The sequence below is a fragment of the Podarcis gaigeae genome, assembly GCF_964106915.1.
Source record: "Podarcis gaigeae genome assembly, chromosome: 3".
Classification (NCBI taxonomy): domain Eukaryota; kingdom Metazoa; phylum Chordata; class Lepidosauria; order Squamata; family Lacertidae; genus Podarcis; species Podarcis gaigeae.
This window is the reverse complement of record NC_139680.1, coordinates 23,866,223-23,888,927: the sequence shown is the minus strand read 5'-3', so window position 1 is coordinate 23,888,927 and position 22,705 is coordinate 23,866,223.

Below are 22,705 nucleotides of genomic sequence, written 5' to 3'. Positions count from 1 at the left end.
TTGTAGTTCAAAACATCTGGAAGACACCAAGTTGGGAAGGCTGGCTAGGTCACTAACTGCACAGCCCTGGACATACTTGCAGACAGGCTCAGCCTCCTTCACCGCTGGCCTGGCCCCACACGTTTGCCAGCCGTAGGAAGAGAATTCCCCATGGCCAGTGGGATCTTGAGGCAGTCTTCCCCCCCAAAAATGTATTTTCAAATGGGCCAATCAGTGGTCTCTCCTGGAGAGCAGTACCTGTCTGGTTGGCTGGCCATTGGCTGATGCCTTGTTTGGCTGGGCAGCAAGGCTTAAATGGCCGGCTGCAAGTGGCTTTCACAGTGCAGTCAGGTAGGAGTCTGGAATCGATATGCATCCAATGTCTGAGCCAAAGCTCTGCCTACAGCTGTAGTCAATAAAGTGGTATCCATTTTTAATTCAGATTGTTGTCTGCCTGAGTTTGTACTGTCACACCTCACCATAGTATTAGGCTGGGTGGGGGGGCACTGGGACTGGGACCAAAGATGAAGTGGGGGAATATACTTTTATGAATATGTACCCTGAAGCAAATGGTACTGGAGGAGACTCTTGAGAGTCCCATGGACTGCAAGAAGATCAAACCTATCCATTCTGAAGGAAATCAGCCCTGAGTGCTCACTGGAAGGACAGAACGTGAAGCTGAGGCTCCAATACTTTGGCCACCTCATGAGAAGAGAAGACTCCCTAGAAAAGACCCTGATGTTGGGAAAGATTGAGGGCACAAGGAGAAGGGGATGACAGAGGACGAGATGGTTGGACAGTGTTCTTGAAGCTACCAGCATGAGTTTGACCAAACTGCGGGAGGCAGTGGAAGACAGGAGTGCCTGGCGTGCTCTGGTCCATGGGGTCATGAAGAGTCTGACACGACTAAACGACTAAACAACAACAACAAAATGCTATTTTAGTCCCATAGAGTATTTTAAAATGGCAGTCTAACAGTGCAACCCTGTCTCAGAGGTAAGGCCCTTTGAGCTGGTTGGGTTGTGTTCCCAGGCAAGTGTGTTTGGAGCTGTTGGATGAATGTGCCTTTTCCAGCAGGGAGAAACTGCAGGATTAGTGGCATTTAGAATCTTGCTCTGTTTCGTTGAGTGCTAATTTTCAAGTGAAGCATCTCACAGTATGGTTATAAGCTTTCCATCTGCAGAATAACCCCTGCAATAAAAAAATCAATGCACACACACAATGGGAAAATCAGGTTGTTCCTGCCCATAGGTATATTGTGCTTTAAACAACTGTAGATTTGCTTTGATTCCGGGAGAATAGATCATCGGCAGGACTCCGTGTGTATTTATGCACATGGGTTCGACTAGTTCTTTCATCTATCACAGTTTCCTATTTTTAAATATCCAGCTTTAAAATCTAAATCCCTGCTGCCCCGCATAGCTAGAATGATGCTTTGTATACCAATGAAGAGTAGATTAAAATTGCATCTCTGCCAATGGGTCCCAGCACACCCGTTCGCACACAGGGAGAGGACAGGGTATCTGATTGCCGAAAGAACATTTTATTACATAGGGGGGAAAGCAATTTAATGTTTTTCTATATATATTTCAGGCAACACTCTGAGCCTTGCATGATCCTACTAAGGGTAAGCAAGGCATCTGGAAAGATACAAGAAGCCATACCAACTGTCTAAGACTTTCTGAAACTGCCTTTGGGCTGCCTTACTATAAAATACCTACAGTATACAGGTTGGAAGGGTTACTGTGAATATCACTTTATCTCACCAAAGCATCACTGCTAAGGAAGTAAATGTGGTAAGAAACCCCACTCAAAACCCCACTTTTATGTATTTCTGCACATGTAGATGTTGGGACTGGTTCCTTCTTTTTCCAGTTCAACACCAGTGGTACCACTGAATTTATCCCTAGTTGCCTCCTCCATCAATATAAGATCGACATGCCTTGTTAGACCTCCATGTACCAATGCAGTGGGCCCTTGAATGTCATTTGCTGTGGGGCAAAGAAAAGAGTAAGGCTGTTGTGTTTATGTCCTTAAAGACCTACCTGTATTGCTCTGCTACTGGTGGGGGCAGGGGAGGACTAGCTGTATTTAGTAATCCAAACCATGTTCTGGACTGCAGTTGGTACTGGTAATTCACATTTGGTACAAAAAAAATGTTATTTTGCATTGGTTGTAGGGTTTTGGGTTTTGGTGGAAGGAGAAGACATCATGCTCATTTAACATTACAGTGGTACCTCGGGTTAAGTACTTAATTCGTTCTGGAGGTCTGTTCTTAACCTGAAACTGTTCTTAACCTGAAGCACCACTTTAGCTAATGGGGCCTCCTGCTGCCGCCGCGCCGCTGGAGCACGATTTCTGTTCTCATCCTGAAGCAAAGTTCTTAACCCAGGTTAGCGGGTTAGGGGAGTCTGTAACCTGAAGCGTATGTAACCTGAAGCGTATGTAACCCGAGGTACCACTGTAATGGCATCAGTGGAACTGATGGAAATGCTAAGGCAGATGCCAGAGGATGGAGCTAGTCAACAGCAGTGTGAAGAAAAGATATTCTGTAAATTTAGAGAAATGAAATGAAAGCTTCACATTTACACTCTTGTCTAGTGACCCAGCTATAATTCTAGAGTGGAATAATCTGGACTCCATGTAAAAATCTGTTGCTTTTGTGTACTGTGAAAGCACTGTTTTATTGGCTTGATCCTGGACTGTATAGAGCACTTCGGTCAATGCACTCAAGTCTAATTAGTTTGATTTTCTTACAGATTCACATTGTTACAATTTTCAAACAAACAGACACAAATCCAAATGTCTCAGACCTAGGGAGTCATTGGAAGAGCCTTACTTTGACAGGACAGATGGAGGAATTCTCTTCCAGAATTCTAGCTGAGCAATTGAGGAAACACGAACAGCTCTCGGTTTATGATTGGCTGTCTTCTTTTTTAATAAATAAATAAATAAATAAATAAATAAATAAATAAATAACAACTATGCACCTTTCATGAAAAGTCTCAACAGGGCCAGCTGCTGATTGTTCAGTGTTGGAATCAAGGCATGGTCCAAATAAAATTAAGAAATGCTGGTGGAATTCTCTTTAGAATGCCCCTTCAGACCATCATGTTGGATGCGAGAAGGTTTGGAGTAGAACTGGGGCATGTGGAGATTTGTGGGGGACCTGCATACACCACCCCTCCCTTTCCCATTTTAAGCCCACATGTGCTCTCCCTAAGGCCTGAATAGACTACCTACTGTGCTTGGAAGTGATTGAAGCTGCACACTCAAAGCCATTTTATATTATGTGTATGTTTATGTTTTTACTCTTCTAACACATATTCCTCTTACCCTGCCTTAACATATGACTGTGTAAGATTGAGAGAGTTACATTTCACCCTTTGGACTATTTAGGAGAGAGAGAGAGAGAGAGAGAGAGAGAGAGAGAGAGAGAGAGAGAGAGAGAGATATTAACTGTTGAGGCCTGCAGATCTATTTCAAAGCTTGACCAGATCAATTATGAAACTCCAGGCCTGTGACAACTTGCAGATGTGTGACTGAACTGATTATCAGATGGGTTGCATTGGTTTACTTAACCCTTTGCACATGTGGACTTCGATTGCGGGCCAGGAAAAAGGTGCGATACCATACATTTTCATTCCTCACTGTTTCGGACTCAATTGACTTTTACCCACATGTCCTGATTGCATCCTGGTCCTTCTCAGGTGTGAATTATTTAATTAGCTTTGTTGTCACATATGTTTTCTTCTCTGTAACGCCAGCTCTTGCAACCTTCCCCTTTCTTTCTTATATAAAGATATAACTGAAACTCCCGAACACTCTTCTGGTAATTGACACCGTTATGACTTGGCAATTGCTGAAGAATAGGTTATTGATTGCCCCGGTGGAAAGACATAGCACTATTTCTGGCATAACCTTCCGTGTAATAGACAGTATCTGATCTCCTCTTGTCACCGAAAACAAGGCAGAGCCCTGGTATCTCTCTCATTAGAAACAACAGAATCACAACACCTTGCATCGAAAGATGAATAGATAAAGAGACTGTCTTGCTACATGTGTGGATAAAGTCTGACATTCTGGGAAGATATCTCTAGCAGGTAGGGGATGACAGCTCCAATCCAGTGACTTCCTATCAGGTTTGGGGGCGGGAGTTTAAGGGCCCTGAAAATTGCATTTCTAGCACTGGTAAAGATGTCTTGGTTCACACACAAAAAATGATATCCTGTTCAGTGTTGCACTTGTTCCGGCCTCATTTGTGACAGCAGCAAAATATTCTGTGATACCCATCAGATTAATCACGAACCATTCTTAAATGCCACAAACTCTGGAAAGAGGCGAGGCCAAACTTCATTTTTTTTTTTATTTTTTTTTATTCATTTTCACAAATATAACAAAATAAAAACATAACATAACATACAATGACATAACATAACATACTAAGACATAACATACAATAACATACATAACACGACTTCCCCAAGCCTTCCCTTCACTGCACCCTTATTTTTTTTTTAAGACAGCATTTCTAGCAATCCTTCATTCCAATTCATAACTGATTCTCTTTATATTTTATTTAAATTTAAGATTTAACAGCTATAATTCTCTATCTTATATCCCTTGACATTTTAGCATTCCGAAATTTTACAACAGTTCCTAAGATAAACTTTAAATTTTCTCCAGTCCTCTTCCACCGTCTCTCTCCTCTGGTCACGGATTCTGCCGGTCATCTCTGCCAATCCCATAAATTCTGTCACCTTGGTCTGCCATTCTTCCAGAGTGGGTAGTTCTTGCTTCTTCCAATATTTTGCTAGTAGAATTCTTGCTGCTGTGGTTGCATACATGAAGAATGTTCTGTCTTCCTTTGGTACCATTTGGTCGACCATGCCCAAGAGAAAAGCCTCTGGTTTTTTAACAAATGTCCGCTTGAGAATTTTCTTCATTTCATTATAGATCATTTCCCAGTAGGCCTTAATCTTTGGGCAGGTCCACCAAAGGTGGTAAAAAGTTCCTTCACATTCATTACACTTCCAGCAATTATTATTGGGCAAATGATATATCTTTGCTAGCCTGGCTGGGGTCATGTACCACCTATAGATCATTTTCATTATATTCTCTTTTAAGGCAGTGCATGCCGTAAATTTAATGCCTGTGGTCCATAACCTTTCCCAGTCCGCAAACATAATGTCATGACCAATATCTTGTGCCCATTTAATCATTGCTGATTTAACTGTTTCATCTTGGGTGTTCCATTTCAGCAGCAAATTATACATTCTAGACAAATTCTTAGTATTGGGCTCCAATAGTTCCGTTTCTAACTTTGACCTCTCCTTCTGAAATCCTACTTTCCTGTCTTGCTTAAATGTTTCATTAATCTGCTGGTGATGTAACCAGTCTCTGACTTTAGGTTTTAATTTCTCCAAGCTCTGTAATTTGAGCTTTTCACCATCATATTCCAAGATTTCACTGTATTTTGGCCAGTCTGAATCCATATTAAGTTTTTTTACCGCTTTAGCTTCCAGGGGTGACAACCACCTGGGGGTTTTATTTTCCAACAAATCTTTATAACGATTCCATACATTAAACAATGCTTTCCTGACAATATGGTTTTTAAAACCTCTATGCACTTTTACCTTGTCATACCATAAATATGCATGCCAACCGAAGTTGTTATCATATCCTTCTAGATCTAAAATGTCTGTATTCTCAAGAAGTAGCCATTGCTTCAGCCAGCAAAAAGCTGCTGCTTCATAATAAAGTCTTAAGTCCGGCAGAGCAAAGCCCCCTCTATCCTTTGCATCAGTTAGAATCTTAAATTTTATTCTGGGCTTTTTGCCCTGCCAGACAAAATTAGATATATCTTTCTGCCACTTCTTGAAACAGTCCATTTTGTCCAAAATTTGTAATGTCTGAAATAAAAACAACACTCTCGGCAATACATTCATCTTAATAACAGCAATTCGGCCTAACAAGGAGAGTCTTAACCTAGACCATATGTCGAGATCTTTCTTCACCTCCAACCAACATTTCTCATAGTTATCTTTAAATAGGTTCACATTTTTTGATGTTAAGTTCACCCCCAGGTATTTCACCTTTTTTGTTATTTCTAAACCGGTTTCTCTTTGAAAGCTATCTTTTTCCTCGATCGTTAGATTTTTCCCCAGCACCTTCGTCTTTTGTTTGTTTAATTTAAAACCTGCCACTTGACCAAATATTTCAATAAGTTCTAGAGGCCAAACTTCATTCATTTCTGCAGTTCCTTAATAAATACCTGATCTAGCAGCAAACATTTGGCGGTAGCATCTGTAGGGAAAGCAAGGTGTTTCTCCCAGTACCAGACAAAACGCACAGGCCAAACAGGGAGAGCCCGCAAAATGCACCCCAGCCCATAATAGTCTGGATAACTCAATGAAAGGCCTACAAACAGGTTTTTCTGGGCTCAGGGGTTGGGCAAGACCATATGCAGTAGGCACATGCTTCCATCTCATGTCCTTCCACCTCACAGTATTTCCCAGGAGTCATCAATGTCAGAGGTAACTTGTGAGACTTCTGGGCTGGCACACTGGAGATTTTGACCTTGCTTTTACCTCACAAAACAGTCTGCACTAACTTTGACCTGGTTGGCCCCATACAAAGTGAAAAGTGTTCCCCTCTTCCCTCTGCCCCCTCTCCCACCCCATAGGACCTGGTACTGGGCTCATAAAATCCTATTTGTGATTCTGCCATGTAACCATTAGGAGCCTGCTTGGATTGAGATACTGGTAGTCCTGGGTGGTTTAATAGGGTCTTTAAGAACTCAGCCCTTGACCTTAATGGTGGGGAATCTCAGGCTCAAGGGATGCATGCAGCCTTCTCTTCAGGGAACATCCACCACCACTGCTGTTGTACACCTTCCTCAAGTGCATTTACTTGTCTTGAATATGTTGTTAAGATTTGATAATCATTCTTGCTTGCCTAGATGGAGAGATACCAGGATGTGTAGAAACCTCTGATCTTTTCATGGCTGGAATGTAGCCGACAGTACAAAGGTAAGAGTCACATCCATTGATCCACCTATTTTGCATCTGACGGTGCCTACTCTGGCCTCTGGCCTCACCCAGCATTTATAGGTACCTCCCTCCTTCCCCATCAAAGTTGCCCACAGGACAATATGACACTCAGGCTGAAAAAGGTTCCCCTGCCCATGATCTGAAGTCTTGTTAGGACAGTAGCCAATAGGGTCAGATTTGTATGAAAAATGTTTTCTGTGGCTACAGGCCACAACTATCAGTATGTGTAGTGGGATAGGGAATTAGATCAAAACCAAAGCCCTAGGCCAATGTTCCTTCTGAGAGTTGAACTATTTCTTTTTATTGTGATCAAAGTTATACGCTTTATTCTGCTCCAAATCAGGATTAAAGCTTCTTTTCCACCTAAGGCAGATGATTTCATTCTGTGCTACTTACTTGCATTATGTATGTTGAGATATTTGTCGTTGTCCATAATATAATTGACCAGATGCGTCAGTTGCTTCCAGGCTATTTAATGGTGTCTAATTAAAGGCTTCAGAATCAATTTCCCAGCTGGCCACTATCAGCTCCTATTCCTTCTGCAATGTTATGCATTAGTATTGTCCGGACTAATAATTAAAGTGTTCTGCCATGTTGAAATGAAATGAATGGGCTTGCTTTGGTGGAGCTTTTGGGGAAACTGGACTGTTAGTGGTTACAATTTGCATCTTAATAGTCTTGCTCTTCTATTTGGTCTTTCAGCTTTCACTAGGGTTAGATGTACACAGGAATATAGCCAGTCATTAGTGTCAAATTTTGTTTTCGACATCTGAAAAGATTATTGTGGCTATTGTCGGTTGTGCTATTGGTGGAATCCATGTCCTGGATCTTTTAGCTGTTGTCTGTAATTGAAACAGCTATCACTGTAGCTACCAGAGGAACTTTCAGACAACACAATAATAACTATCAATCCTTGCAAACACAAGGGCTGGAGTCCAGGGGCTGAACAGAGTTTTGAGTGCAGCTATTGCTTTCCTGTTCTCAAGTATGAAACTCTTTTTTTCACACAGAATGCTAGAATCTATGGAAGTCAGCCAAACAAAAGTCAGAAATGGAAGCATAAACTTCTGAATTCTTTTTGTGTGTGCCTGTGCCTAAAGAGGAGAGGGAACAAGGTTAGCACATGATCCCAAAGCTCACACAGGATCACCAGTGTATGATCTTCTGCTATGTTCCTGTGATCAAGTTGCCTTAAACTAAGGCCATTGTAACTCCAAGAAGTTGCAGTTTGTGCAGATTAAGAAAATAGATTTAAATATTATGGTCCATGATGATACCTGATGGCCTTGGGCAAGACACCCGTAACTTGGAAGGGGCAAGGCATGCGAACCACTCCTACTTCTCTCACCACCTTAGGTGCTCCTCCTACTTCTCTCACCACCTTAGGTGCTCCCTGCCAACAGGGAATGGTGCTGCCATTGGATCAATGGGCCCCCTGCCAGCCTTGGAACCCAATAAATGCCTGACACTGCTATACTCTATAGTCAGCCCTGGCCCACTTCTTTGTTGATACAGAAAATTATTGATTAGCCAGAAGCAAGAGTATATTTCATCCATGGGCTTTATCAAACTCTGATTTCTATCACCAGTCTGATAGGCTTTAAAGACAGCACTGCATGCACCCACCCCAAATAATGAAAAGTCGGATATGTTTTGTTCATGAGTTTAGGGCAGGGGTGGCCAACTCCCAAGAGACTGTGATCTACTTACAGAATTAAAAACTGGCAGTGATCTGCCCCTGTTTTTTTTAGGTTCAGGTTCAGGTCAAAGTTGAGCTTTTGTAGGGAGGAGGAAAGCCCTGTTTTTAAGGGTTTGGGGGGAGAAAGAGGAACAGCCAGTCACCAACAGATCGCTGGGGAAACAAACAGCCTCAATGAGTAAACTCCATCTTCCGTTCTGCAGAGCATGCAACAATGGAAGACTGAGTGAAGGGGCGGATTCTATTTTACCCAGCGATCGACCGCAATCTACCAAAATCTCCCGAGGATATACCAGAGTAGATCGCGATCAACCTGTTGGACATCCCTGCTCTAGGGCAATGAAATACAGTGTTATTAAAACATGATGATGAAAAGGGAGGACTTGTTTTGATTTAAGACCCAATTCAAATATCACATTTTATTAACTCATTTGTACGGACTCAAGTGTCTAGTGTCTTCTACAAAGGTTGTGATGTTGACATGATCTGCTGAGACACCAGTAACTATTTACTGCATCACTTATGGGTGTGTATGAACCTGTAGCTTGCAACGTAACAGGGGAAGCAGTAACTTGTATCACTACATTAGAAGTCTACTGCTATCCCTGGGAAGCAGGGCAAAGCTACCTGGCTTTATGTTGCTTCCTAAGCTGCTTTAACTCCCTGCTGCGAAGCTCACTTGGAGCTGGTTCACACATATGTTACTTGTTTTCTCTTTGTTTCATTCCTGTGGGTGCGTTTTGGGGAGTAAACCTCAATGGATGCTTCTGAGTGACCATGCAAATAACTGCATTGTTAACCTGCAGTCGTGCACAATTAAGTTGTGCATATATTCTGTTGATATCTGTGGATAATGGAGTGAGCACCACTGTGTGCACCTACATCAAAAGAGGAGAGTTTTAAAGCTGTAAGGTAGAAAAGTGTGCTATTTTTAACACAGTGCCCTGCTTCTGATTTCAATTTGATACAGACTCATCCGTGTCCTTTGCTTCTCTGTCTTCTGATCCCTATCTACATTGTGCTTCTAGACAGAATCTATTGTGCTGTAGCTAAACTTCATCATTTTCAAGTGGTCAACACAAGTCTTCTAAAGGAAATATTATATCTCATAATAGGAGTCATGGCACTCAAAATAAAAGAATGACTGTGTACGCTGAAAAGTTATTTCCCTTGGTTAGCAGCAAGATAATGTCTGTTGGGTGACCCTTTTCTCTATATATACATATATGTACTTTATCGTATAAAATGAAAAAGGCTTTCTTTGTATGCATTGAGGAAAAGAGCAAGAGATCCATCAAACAACCAAGGGAATAAATAACTTTACTCTATTTGAGGGACTGTGATCTGGACAACAGTAGGATGATTATTATTTTTAGCTTAGCTGTTATTTGAAAAAGAAAAGCGACCACTTAGTTCAGAACCATAAGCATATTATTAGTCAAACGGAGTCACAAATAACAAACAAAATGTTGAAAGGAAAGGCCTGCTTTTTGTCCTCTTGATCTATATTCCAAATTACAGCAATTCATTGTGACAAAAATAAAACAAGATTTCTGAATTATTAGCAATTGTGGTGTTTGAAGATTAATTCTGAAATACCACACAATGGGGCTGGGGATAAGGTGTAACAAGTGCTGGAGAAATAATATTCACTCTTTTATTCTGTTTAATTTTGAACCATGACATTTATCAAAATAGCAACAACAGCAACTCATGGAGACTCATACTCCTTTTTAATTTTTCTTGTTACTATAGAATAATTGCATACATTTAACTCCTCTGCAAAAAGAAAAGAAAAATGTGATGGCATTTTATGGTACATTGGATGGAAAGTATCCCTCTTTAAAAATAAAATATAGGAAACCTTTTTTAAAAAAAGATGTGATGGGATATTTTGGTAGCTTGAACAAAAAGCATCCAAAATTCCTCTTTATTTAAATGAAGTTGGGGTGAAATCCTAACCCTAGATCTGCCAAGATAAGTGAGTTAGGATGAGGTGAATCATTGGCTCAGATGGGCTATGCTGGTGTAAGTTTGCACCCCTGGCTCAGCCACAGATATGTTGGGGCGATTCTCCCTTCTTGGCTCAGCCAGGGCCCAGCATGAGCTCTGAAAAATGGGTATCTCCCTAATGTGTTCAATTTTGCACACCTTCTTTGGTCAAGAACCGAGTTGCAATATTTGGAGATGTATGAATTTTGAAGGATACCTGTGTTTCAGTTCGGGTATTGGTTTGAGAAATGCAAATTAGTTTCTACAACAAAAATATTCCCCACCCCCCACAACACTCATCTGCTGGGTCACACCCTAATGATGCCTTTGGTGTAAATACCCTAAACCTTAACCCTTCTCCTTTCCCATTTGGTGCTCATCTTCAGCAAAAGCAAACTGCCCATTTCTGTTCCTGAGTCTTTCCAGGAAATAGTCCCCACCCCCATCTCCCACAATGAGGTGGGATACACTTCATTTCTCCCTGCCATCCCTCTTCCCCACTATGTCCTCACTCCAGAACCCATACAGGACTAACCTAAGCTAAAATTGCACTTAATTAGGCGGCTAGATAATCAGGTACAGTGCTGCTCTGCCTCCTTATGCTCTCCCAGACATTCATTTCTACAAGCAAATCATTAGAACATTGAAGTCAGTGGAATTACTCAACGGATGTTAAATGGCACTGCCGCAACCAGCCTCCTAAATTGGTGTCCTGTATAAAAATGATCACCATACCTCATCCGTCCCTTCACACGTGTCATTCCTGCCATTATTAGAAATTTGTGAATACCATAATGTGCCTCTAATTCCATAATTACCATTACCGACTTAAATAAATATTTCCAAAACCGCACTGCTAACATGTTGCTTTGATTTTATAGCTGGCTTAAGCCAGTGAGCAGCTCCAGGAGCTTAAAATAATCTTGTGTTTTTCCTGAAAGTATTTGATAAAGTTGCGTATTCAAGGAGAATGGTCAGAGGCGCACAAAGTTATGGAATCGTGGGGAAATTAGTGGGCCCATTTGAAAATTAACAGTGGGGCAGGAATTAAAGAAGGGAGGAGGGTTTAGAATTTTTAAAAAATGTGTGTCAGGCTACTTCTGATTATTCTTGTAAATCTATGAGGGGTGGGGAACCTCAGGCTGAGCTCTCCAGACTTCTCTGTCTGACACACAGGGTTTTCCCAGGCTAAATCTCTTCTTCAGTCAAACCCGCCTGCTTTCCATCCTTCTTGAATGCTTTTGTCTGGCTGGAGTATGTCTTTGAAACTGCATCTTCCATCTTCCAAGAGGAAAGAGAGGGGTATGTGAGCCTGTGTAGAAACTAGAGTTGCATTAGTTGCTCTGGCGGTTCCCTCGTTGCGAGAAGCAAAGCTACAGGGAACCAGGCAGAGGGCCTTCTCGGTAGTGGCGCCCACCCTGTGGAACGCCCTCCCATCAGATGTCAAAGAGATAAACAACTACCTGACATTTAGAAGACATCTGAAGGCAGCCCGGTTGAGGGAAGTTTTTAATGTGTGACATTTTTAATGTATTTTTAATCTTTGTTGGAAGCCACCCAGAGTGGCTGGGGAAACCCAGCCAGATGGGCGGGGTATAAATAATAAATTATTATTATGTTGCCTCTACTAGGATGTGGCCCCTGGAATGTTGCCCAGAAAGGAACATGGCCCTCAGTCTCATAAAGGTTCCCCACCCTCTGAAGCATACAATTGCACTGAAGCTGCTCTTAATCGGCTTTTGCTTCTGTCTATATTACTGCTATGAGATCTTCAGCGTTGTGAAAGGAGAACTTAATAATGGTGTTTAATTCTCTCTTGCTCTCTCTTTCTCCCACGCACCTGTTCAAGTTGTATTAGGAAAGGAGATAGTGAAAGGCCCTGTACGTCAAAATAAATGTCATGGGTGAGAAAGGATTTAGCTGAGCATCTTGGTCAAAATCTAGGCCTTTCTCTGTCATGAGCTGCATTTCCTTGGGGAATGGTGACTCAGGAGTTGTGGTGGACAAGGCCAGAGGCAAAGTGGACGAGGCACCACATTTCACTCTCTGGTTGGATCTAGACACATCAAAAAAACATTTGAGGGAAACACGTTGTAAAGCTCATAATGGGAAATCATATTGCCAAAGGATTGAACTCTACAGGGCCATCAGGTGTCACAGTGTTATAACACATTTAAAACACTTTTTTTGACGAATGTAGCTGAGTCCTCCCTTTTTGCCAACTCTTTCATCTCCATTTTTGCCAATTAAATGGAATTCAATCTGAGGGCTGCGTGGAAGTAGGTTGAAGGCTCAGTTCATTGCACCATTATTATTACTATTATTATTATTATTATTATTATTATTATTATTATTATTTAATATACCATTATAAGATCTCAGGGTAGTCCACAGAACCACGTCTTCATGAATTCTTTATGGTGCAAACTTTTTATAAAACGTAATATAGAATACACAGTTAGCCTGAACTCCAATAATGAATTTTTGTGAGTGCTATTTTCTATTCCTAATACAAATGTTGGTTATTCTCACAATTTACCATTCCTGCTGTTTCTCCCTTGAATAAGACACTGTTGTGAGTTTTATGGCAGAAGTAGTCTTAGCTGCATATGTTTTTGCTTTACCTCTCTTGTTCTGCTCGTCAGCAGATTTTAGGACATTTCACACCTTTTCCACTCTTCACAGATGAATTATGAAACTTGACTTTTTCTGCTATTTTTTAAAAGCTAAATAACACAACCGCCTTTTGAAATTCCCTTATGCTAAAATGAAGTAATCATGAGAGAAGGGTGTTGTTGTTGTTACTTTCTAAGCACAATACTTTATTCACTACATATTAATCTGAAGCCTTTTTACCATTTTGGCAACTGAAGAAGAGTCTCAGAGCGGTTTAGTAAAGGTAAAGGGACCCCTGGCCATTAGGTCCAGTTGTGACCGACTCTGGGGTTGCCGCGCTCATCTCACTCTATAGGCCGAGGGAGCCGGCGTTTGTCCGCAGACAGCTTCTGGGTCATGTGGCCAGCATGGTGAACCAGAGTGGCACACAGAAACGCTGTTTACCTTCCCGCCTGAGCGGTACCTATTTATCTACTTGCACTTTGACGTGCTTTCGAACTGCTAGATTGGCAAGAGCAGGGACCGAGCAATGGGAGCTCACCCCGTCACGGGGATTCGAATCGCCGACCTTCTGATCGGCAAGTCCTAGGCTCTGTGGTTTAACCCACAGCACCACCCACGTCCCCAGAGCGATTTACAGATCCCTAAAAAAAACAAAGCCAGGCCCTACTCTCAGGCTCACAACTGAAATAACTGACACAAAAGGAAAAAGTAATAGGGAAGAAGATGAGAAAAAAGCAAATCCAAGCCATACAAAGTTATTTTAATTACCAAGTAGAAAAGAAATATTTAAAGAGAAAGTTGTTGGTCTCTCTGCAGAGTCTGCTTTTTTTCTCTCCTGGTACCTCTGGTTAAGAACTTAATTCGTTCCAGAGGTCTGTTCTTAATCTGAAACTGTTTTTAACCTGAAGCACCACTTTAGCTAATAGGGTCTCCTGCTGCCGCCGCACGATTTCTTTTCTCATCCTGAAGTAAAGTTCTTAACCCAAGGTACTACTTCCGGGTTAGTGGAGTCTGTAACCTGAAGAGTTTGTAACCCAAAGCGTTTGTAAGATACGACTGTTTGTAAGGTACCACTGTATAATGTGATGGTTACTGGTTCTGGATTTATGCAGAAGGTACTATTTTATTTTTTATTTTTAAAAAACTTCCAGTGAGAAATTTTCTTAAACAGTTTACAAACTGTTCTAAATAATTTTCAGGTCCAAATTATCTGGAGCGGACTGGTGTCAGTACCAATACCAATGAACCAAGGAAGGCCTAAATGGTAGCCAATGCGATGGTTAAAAGTAGTGAGTCGGGGGGGCACCAGGTGGCGCGTTGGAAGATGGCAGACAATAACATCTCTCTGACCCATACGAGGTAATTAAGGGGCTGCTATGGGAAGTATGCAGTCTTCCTACCCCCCAGGAGACGGGGGGCGCTGCCTTGCCAGCGGTGTTCACAATGCACCCCCTGATCCAAGAGATGGGGGTGCCGAGCACTTGGCATGAGCCCTCGGTGAAGTCAGATCTTCCTGACGCCGATTCCAATTAGCGCGTGCTGGTTGCTTCAGCTCGGAATTATAATTGGAAACATATGATTGGAATGAAGCTGAAGCACATACATCAAGTAATGTTCGAGAGATAAGACTGATGATTATTATTATTATTTTTAAATATATTTATTAGCAGTTTTTTAATTTAGTTACAATACCAATAAACAATACAATATAGCATATCTCTTAACATAGTTTTCTTAACTTCTTTGGACTCCCTCACATCTCCCGCTCCTGCGTTCCTAACCAAAAAGAATTTTTCCAGCAAATTTATCCCCTTGTTTCCATTCTTATTATCTAATTTTCTGATGTTGTATCTCTAATTTTAGATATCCTTTATTCAAATCTTAAAAAATTAAATATAACCTAAAAATTCTCCAAAAATTTATCTTTTCTTAAATTTAACTTATCTTCATATATCACTTCCTCTATCTTAATGGTGCCCAGTTGTGAGAGATAAGACTGCTGATTAATGGATCTCTGTGACCGGGAGTGACGGATGGATAAGTAAATCTTCTGATGAATCACCACTAGGAGACTATGTTTGGAATGAAGGCGGGGTGGAGGAATTTTTTTTTCTTTTCTTTGCACGATGTGATATTAATAACCCTTCATCCCAGACAGAAATAAGATTGTTGCGTTTTTATTAATCACAAGCAGGAATTCAAGAACTGTGTGGGATGGATTATAACAGGAGAGAGGATTGGTGAACGGTGAGAAAGAGGAAAATTTTTATGACGCAGTTAAAAAATGACGTCTTGCCAAGACAGGCTTGCCGGAGAAAGAAGGACAGGGGGAGGAGAATCAGGATCGTTCGAAAGAGAAGGAATGTTGGAACGCAAGCTTGACCTGACAGAGCCTCCTGATTCATTTGATTTATTTGGCAAGCTTGAGAAAAGTAAAGGACAGACCAATTTTTTTTTTTTTTATGGAAGCGTTGAACAGAGGCTGTCCCTGAGCGATATGATCTTTGAAGAGTACAAAACCCACACAGAGGATGCCTGTTTTCAATCTGCTTGTGAAAATTATCAGAGATCGCAAAGAAAGGAATATACGATAACAACAAGAAGAGAAAGAAAGTAATAAGGACTATCTGGATTGAACTGGATTGAACTGTCTAATTAAAGCAGTAATATAAGTGATGTTTGGACTCGTTCGGAGTTTTGAACTCGTGCGGAGCTTGATGTATGGGTACCCCCAACAAAATTTAAAATTTGGCTGTATAATTTGGAACTAATGTGATTTGGATAATGTGATGTGATTGGCCTGTTAATATTTTTTTTTTTAAAAAAAGTAGTGAGTCATATCCAGAAAGCCATCCCATTTATGCAAAAACTTCTGCTTGTGCAACAGAACTCCTTCCCCATTGCTTCCCACAAAAAATAAATGAATCTGTTTTGTGGTTTTTCTTAATCCTCTGGAGCAGTTTGAAGGGCATAAGGAGAAAGGAGAGGAAAGGGAACTTCCACTGCACAAGCTGAAGTTCTCATACATTAATGGGATGGCTTTCTTGCATACAAGGCAGTGTTAGTAGAAAACAGGCAAAGGTAAAGGGTGGAGGGATGCAACAACTCATTTATTCAAAAGGGTAAATGGGAGAAAAAAGGGAAGTATGTTGAAAAATGCAGTGTGCTTATAAATAGAAATAAAATTGCATTAAGAATAAGGGGAAAATAGTGTGTGTGTGTGTGTGTGTGTGTGTGTGTGTGTGTGTGTAGTGATATTGCATCACTGGAAGTTGAATATGAATCATATATATTCATATGATTCAATGACATGAAATTCCACCATACCAATCAATGAACTGGTAAATATCATTCACCCTCACATGTGGCTGTTTGCTCAAATGATATAGGAAAGCCAAAACTATATCTGCTAGTAGGTGCCACAAATACTACTCACAAGGAACTATCAGAATATATCCAGATGTCAACATTTTACAGAAGCTCTCATAATCAAATTATTTCATTTGTCTTTGGTATAGAAGGGAATTCCCAACACGTCTGGAAGCGGATACTTTCAGGAAAATGACTGGCTGGCTCACCCTTGGATAGTGCAATTATCAATACATGCAATTTAGCATTCAGCTCCCTGTGCTCTCTGATTGCATATACTAATGGAATTAGCATCACCTTGTTTTCCTTGTTTTGTATACAGTTATTTCTGAATTTAGTTTAATAAGCACGTTGCATTTGTTTTCTACACAGGTTTAGGTCCCTCTCCCACCCCCCAAGAAAGAGAGAGAGAGCGAGCAGTTTTGCAATGGATCAGCTATAAACACATTCAAAATAAAGTTCGAACAGTTATGCATCTACCCACGTTTGTTCAGCTAGTCTTGAACGGAGTCTTCCACTGTGTCAACTGAGCAACTTCACCTGGCTTGCTGCCTGGACTCCTCCACTTGGAAATACCAGGGATGGAGCCTGGGATCTGCTATCTACCATCTGCTGTTATGTGCCCTCCTAAATCCATTCAGAATTATTTCTTTGCCATTCTGTGGCAAATACGTGTTGATGGAGATCAGCTACTGGAGGAGTAAATAGTATATATTTTGCATGAGTCAGGCTGACTCTCTCAAAGCCATTCCTTGCATTTTTAATATGGTTCCTGATGCATTAAGAATTGTTGTTGCTGCTGCTGATAAAGTTATATGAGCGCTTGAACTCAGGAGGTGGAATGTCCCCATGCTCCATGAATGTGCCTACACCACCCAGCCTTCCTGAATTCAATGGGACAGTCAGAAGTGCAGCAGACCTGCCTGGTGTGTGTAGCTTTTCCTCCTCTGCAGTTTAACTCATACCTTGTTGTTGTTGTTTTGAGGCATGAATATGTCTTCTAAATATCAGCAATCAAGAAAAACCAGTCAGGTTTGAACTGAATAATCTGCATTTGTCAATTAATTGGGTTATGCTTGAATCTACTGATGATTATCTGTTCTTGCTGCTGAAAGTTTTACTGGTTTTCTTAGATGCTGTAATGGTTATATGGGGTTGCTTGTGCGTAAGTTGCCACCACTCCTGGCTAGGTTGCCTGGTTAAACCTTTTCCTGGCTGGACAGCCCTTCACTTCATGGCTGTTTCAGTCGCTAGCAGAATCCATCAGTGGGCGTTTCTTGAACTTCTTCCAGCAAAGAAGTTCTTTGACGCCAAGTCTACGCCTACTTTCCCTGCGCGGAAGTCTTCTGCGCAGGGTGGGTGTGGGTAGCGGAGAACCTGTGCTCTCCCCGCTGGTCTCCGGCGAGGAGTCCTGGAGCCCCCTTGCCGATTCCCCCATCTGCCCCCCTTTATCCCTGGTGTTACGCTGATTTCCTTCCCCAGCCGATGAGCTCCCTCTCTCCCTGCTGGGCCCTTCTCCAGCATCGCTTGGGAGCCCTGCCTCCACCTCTGGCTCCGATGTCAGTTCCCTGACAGATGCATATATATTCTAATATGTTCTAATAATGTTCTGACCAGAGATGGCATCCATCAATATCCAAAGAAATGCTACTCAAAATAGACCCATTGAAATCAATGGACTCAAATCATTATATGTCTTAGGCCCAGGATATATAAAAGACTGCCTCATACCTTATATCAGATACCTTATAACCATGAGGCTGGGTGAAGCAGTCGCCTCAGATGGTGGAAATGCAAGAGGCAGTGCTCTGCTTGCGCCAGCACTTCTGTCATTGGTGGAACAACCCCCTCTCATTGAGTTTCAGCGAGAGGTAGGCATTCTGGTGCATGGCATTGTCACTTGTCTTCCCCACACCTGGGGCAGAGAACACACCCCATCACTGAGTTTTGGTGAGAGTGGGCATTCCAGCAGCAGCTGAAGAGGTGTCGTGGGCAGGGCATGGCAGGGGGAAGGGTACAGAAAATTCCCATCTCACCTCAGGTAGTGAAACAGGATGGACCGGTCCTGCCTTACATACTGGTAACCACCAGATCACTGTGACCTGCAGGAAAGGTCCTCATGCAGATACAGTGGTACCTCGGTTTATGAGCAGTCCTGTTTATGAACTATTTGGTTTATGAACTCCGCAAAACCAGAAGTAGTGTTCCGGTTTGTGGACTTTACCTTGGTCTACAAATGGAAGCCAAACAGTGGAAAGGCACTAGTGGCGGGAGGCCTCATAAGGGAAAGCACGCCTCAGTTTAAAAACGGATTTGGTTAAGAACAGACTTCAGGAACGGATTAACTTCGTAAACCAAGGTACCACTGTACTATCCAATCATGAAGTCCATTCCACATGATGTCAGAATTGGAATTTTAGTGTATCATCCGTAACCCTTTGGAACTTCCTTTCATCACATTTCAGACAAGTGTCATCTCTATTGTCTTTTTAGCACCTGTCAAAGACTTCCATCTTCCATCTTCCCTGGGCTCCTTTGGGAGGACGGGGGCGGGCGGGATTTAAAGTTAAGAAATAGAATGTAAATAAACAAATCTTCTATGTGAAGATTCTGACACCCCCCTCCCTCCCTAGTCAGTATCTGCATTGGGTTTGAAATTACTTTTGTATGTGCTGTTAAGTGCTTTGATCAATGCAACTTTTTTTTTAAAAAAAAATGCATATAGGGTTGTGTTAACTGTTTTTATATATTTCATTGTTTTAATCTATGCTCTTGCTGTATTGCAAAATTGATTTGAGGTTCTGTTCATGGAATGGCTTTTTTCAACTTAGTGGAAGAACAGTGCCAACCATCCAAATTACGGGAGAAATGATTTGGGGACCCTTAATGAAATCCCACAAGCTCCATCCCCTGTAGCCAAAGGATGTCCCCACATCTTCTAGCAATAGCTGGGGATCATTACAAAAGGCAAGAGGGATCTGAGTTCTGGATTCATTATTTCTTGTACTCTAACATGACCCCTGATACATTCAGGTGTTGCACGGCTAGGAGCCTTCTGCTAATTCTTTCAGAAGAGTTTGTGAAACAGCACTAATACATTTTCACCTTCCACTCACAGTTTTTTGGGTTTTTTGGATCCAGGCCAATGTGCATTTATTATCTTCTTACTAATGCAAATTCCTGATGCCTGCTGGTAGGGAAAAGTGTCTTAAACTTGTTAAATATAGAACATGATATTATTTGAAGGTCTGTTTGTTTAACATCTTACACTTCACAAGGAATATTTTCTTTTCATTTGTTGCGAGATTTTCAAACACAGCAGTGTTTATTCTGGGAAAACTTAACACTTGAAAATGCAAAATCACATTAGCAGTCTGGTTGAACCTCCTATTTTCATATATATTTCTCTGCCTTTGGATGTTTACAAATAAGAATATGATGAAGAATTCTTCTGGATCTAACCAATGACCATCTAGTTTAGCATACTATTTCCAACACTGGCCAAACAGATGCCTCAAGGAAGTCCAACAGCAGGAAATGTTATTTGTACTCGGCATCTGGTATCCGAAGGTTTTCTGAATTTAACATTTGCATTTAGGTAAAAGGGTAAGTAGCCACAGATAGACCTCTATTTTCATGAATTTCTCTAATCCCTAAAGAGGTGACTGTCACCTCTTTTTGTGGTAGTAAATTCTCTATTGTTATCTAATAGCCATGCAAGCAGTATTCCTCTTTCTCCATAGCTCAGTGACAGAGGATCTCCTCTGCAAGCAGAATGCCCCAGGTTTAATCCCTGGCACATAAAGTTAGGGCTATGAATATCCACTCTCTGAAATCCTAGACAGCTACTACCCCAGTGTCAGGGACTGGACTGAGCAGGAATGGTGGGGACTGCCCCCCGTCTTTCTGAACCTTCCCAAGAAGAGGAGGACAGTATAGATTTAGAACAGTGGTTTGCAGAAGGTCACAGTTCAGAGGCTTCAGAGGGGAAAAGATGGGAAATATTGGAAGAAGAGTAGCAGGAAGGGGAGCACCAGAAGAGAGACAGCTAACAGGCTCAGCGTCTTTAGAAAGCATTCCTGACCCCACCCCTCCCAGGACCTGGCGTGCATTGAGAGTAGAAGAACAGAAAGCTCAGAGGCAGAAAGCACAGATCAGCTAACACAGGGATGACATATAATAGGAGAGATGGAGGGGGTGGGACTTTACTGGGAGCAATGCCATTATCTAAGATGGATGGCATTTTTACGTTCTCTCTCTGTGAATATCGAATAAAAGACTTGGTAAGAATTCTTCTTGTTTCTCTGCTTCTCGGCTGCCATCGTGGGAGGGATCGGATTCCCCGAAGCCTGACATCCAGAGAGATACAGCCAGCCAGTGTAGACAGTTCTGAAATACACGGTCTTACTCAGTGTAAGGCAGTATCACATGTTCTCATGTTCTAGTGCAATATGCCACTACCAGAATGTTGGTTGCAGTTAGCATTTGGAACATATTACTTTCATCTTATTCCATTTCCAGTGGTTGCTAGGGCTGTGCACAGCTCTCCTACCTGATCCAGGTCACTGACCTGACCTTGGGGATAGTGGACCAGACCTGGATCCAGCCCCCATTCAATTCGGTGGTGAAGCTCATGGTTAGTTAGGGTTTTTCCATGAAACTGATGATGTAAACTCAGGAATGCAAGCCACAGAGGGGAACGAGGCAGGTATTGATGTGCTGATTCCTTCAGTGCCTGCCCAAGCCATTCCAGATGCTATCCTAGAGAGACACCCACAGTCTCCACAGCAAATTTTGAGATGGCATTGGGGAAAAAGGGATCTGGAAAAAAAATGCCATGCTCCTTGCATTAGTGGCTGCTGAGAGTTTGGGAAGCAACAGGAGTTGGGGACGCAACTCATGATGTGATTAATTTATGCTGAATAGTTATAGGGCAGAAATTTACCTCCTGCAATAAGAATGTATTGATATGAATACTTTGCAACCATCTTACATGTTCTTGAACTGCGGCAGACACCAGGTTGAAAATCTGAGTTCCTTGTTTATTTGGCGAATGGATTCATTGCACACAATGAAAATGCCCACGTTCTTCTTTGCCAAAGAACCTGAGTAGTTGACATGAAAAGAGCTCCCTCTGGGAGTTTCAGTCTCCATGCCCATGAAATCTTTGTCCTATTAGCTTAGATTACTCTAACCAAAGTTTCAGTTAGAGCCAGTTATGATGGTGATGGGCATCTGTCTGCTAGAAGCAGGACAGACTGCCATTTTGTTACCTGTAAACTGGCCCTTGTCTGCAACATTAAACTGGGTCATGGTCCAAGGTAAGAAAGCTAAACATGTTTAACTTCCATTTATTTAAATGGAAGGCAGTTGTGCATTTGTTTAACTTTCTTAATTTGGCTAATGGGATTTTAGCATGCACTGTTTCCCCTGCATTTCTTTTCTTATATCTATTGATTTGTGCCAAGTTCAAAATCAGTGATCTATGACTTGAAATAGTCTCTATTCCAAACAATTAGACAAGACAATTCCTTCCGTTTTCCTAACCCCTCCCATATTTTTTTTATTATTTGCATTAAAATAAATAAATCGTTAGATGTCAGCTGTCAGTTGTCCTTTCCAGTCTTGAAGGTCAGGGATAACAATGAAAAATGTCATGTGGATTAATTTAAACAGAGCGCTCGAAAGGTTCATATCTCATCTTTATTGAAAAAAACAAGTCAGAAAAGCATGCTGTCTGCAACATTATTAATGAGGAACCATGGTAATGTGTGCCAATGATAGTGCTATGGCAGGGTTTCATCCTGTCAAGTGCTGAGTATACTGACTCCAGTTGAGTGTAGCGGTAAGCAAGTGATTTTCACTGAGGACATAAAGGACCAAGTGTTAGTTTTTTTTTATGATAATTTTTTATTGTTTTTACAAAACAAAAAAAGCAGGGAACAAGGGTATAGGAAAAACAAACAAATCACAAACAGATACATAAAACATGACT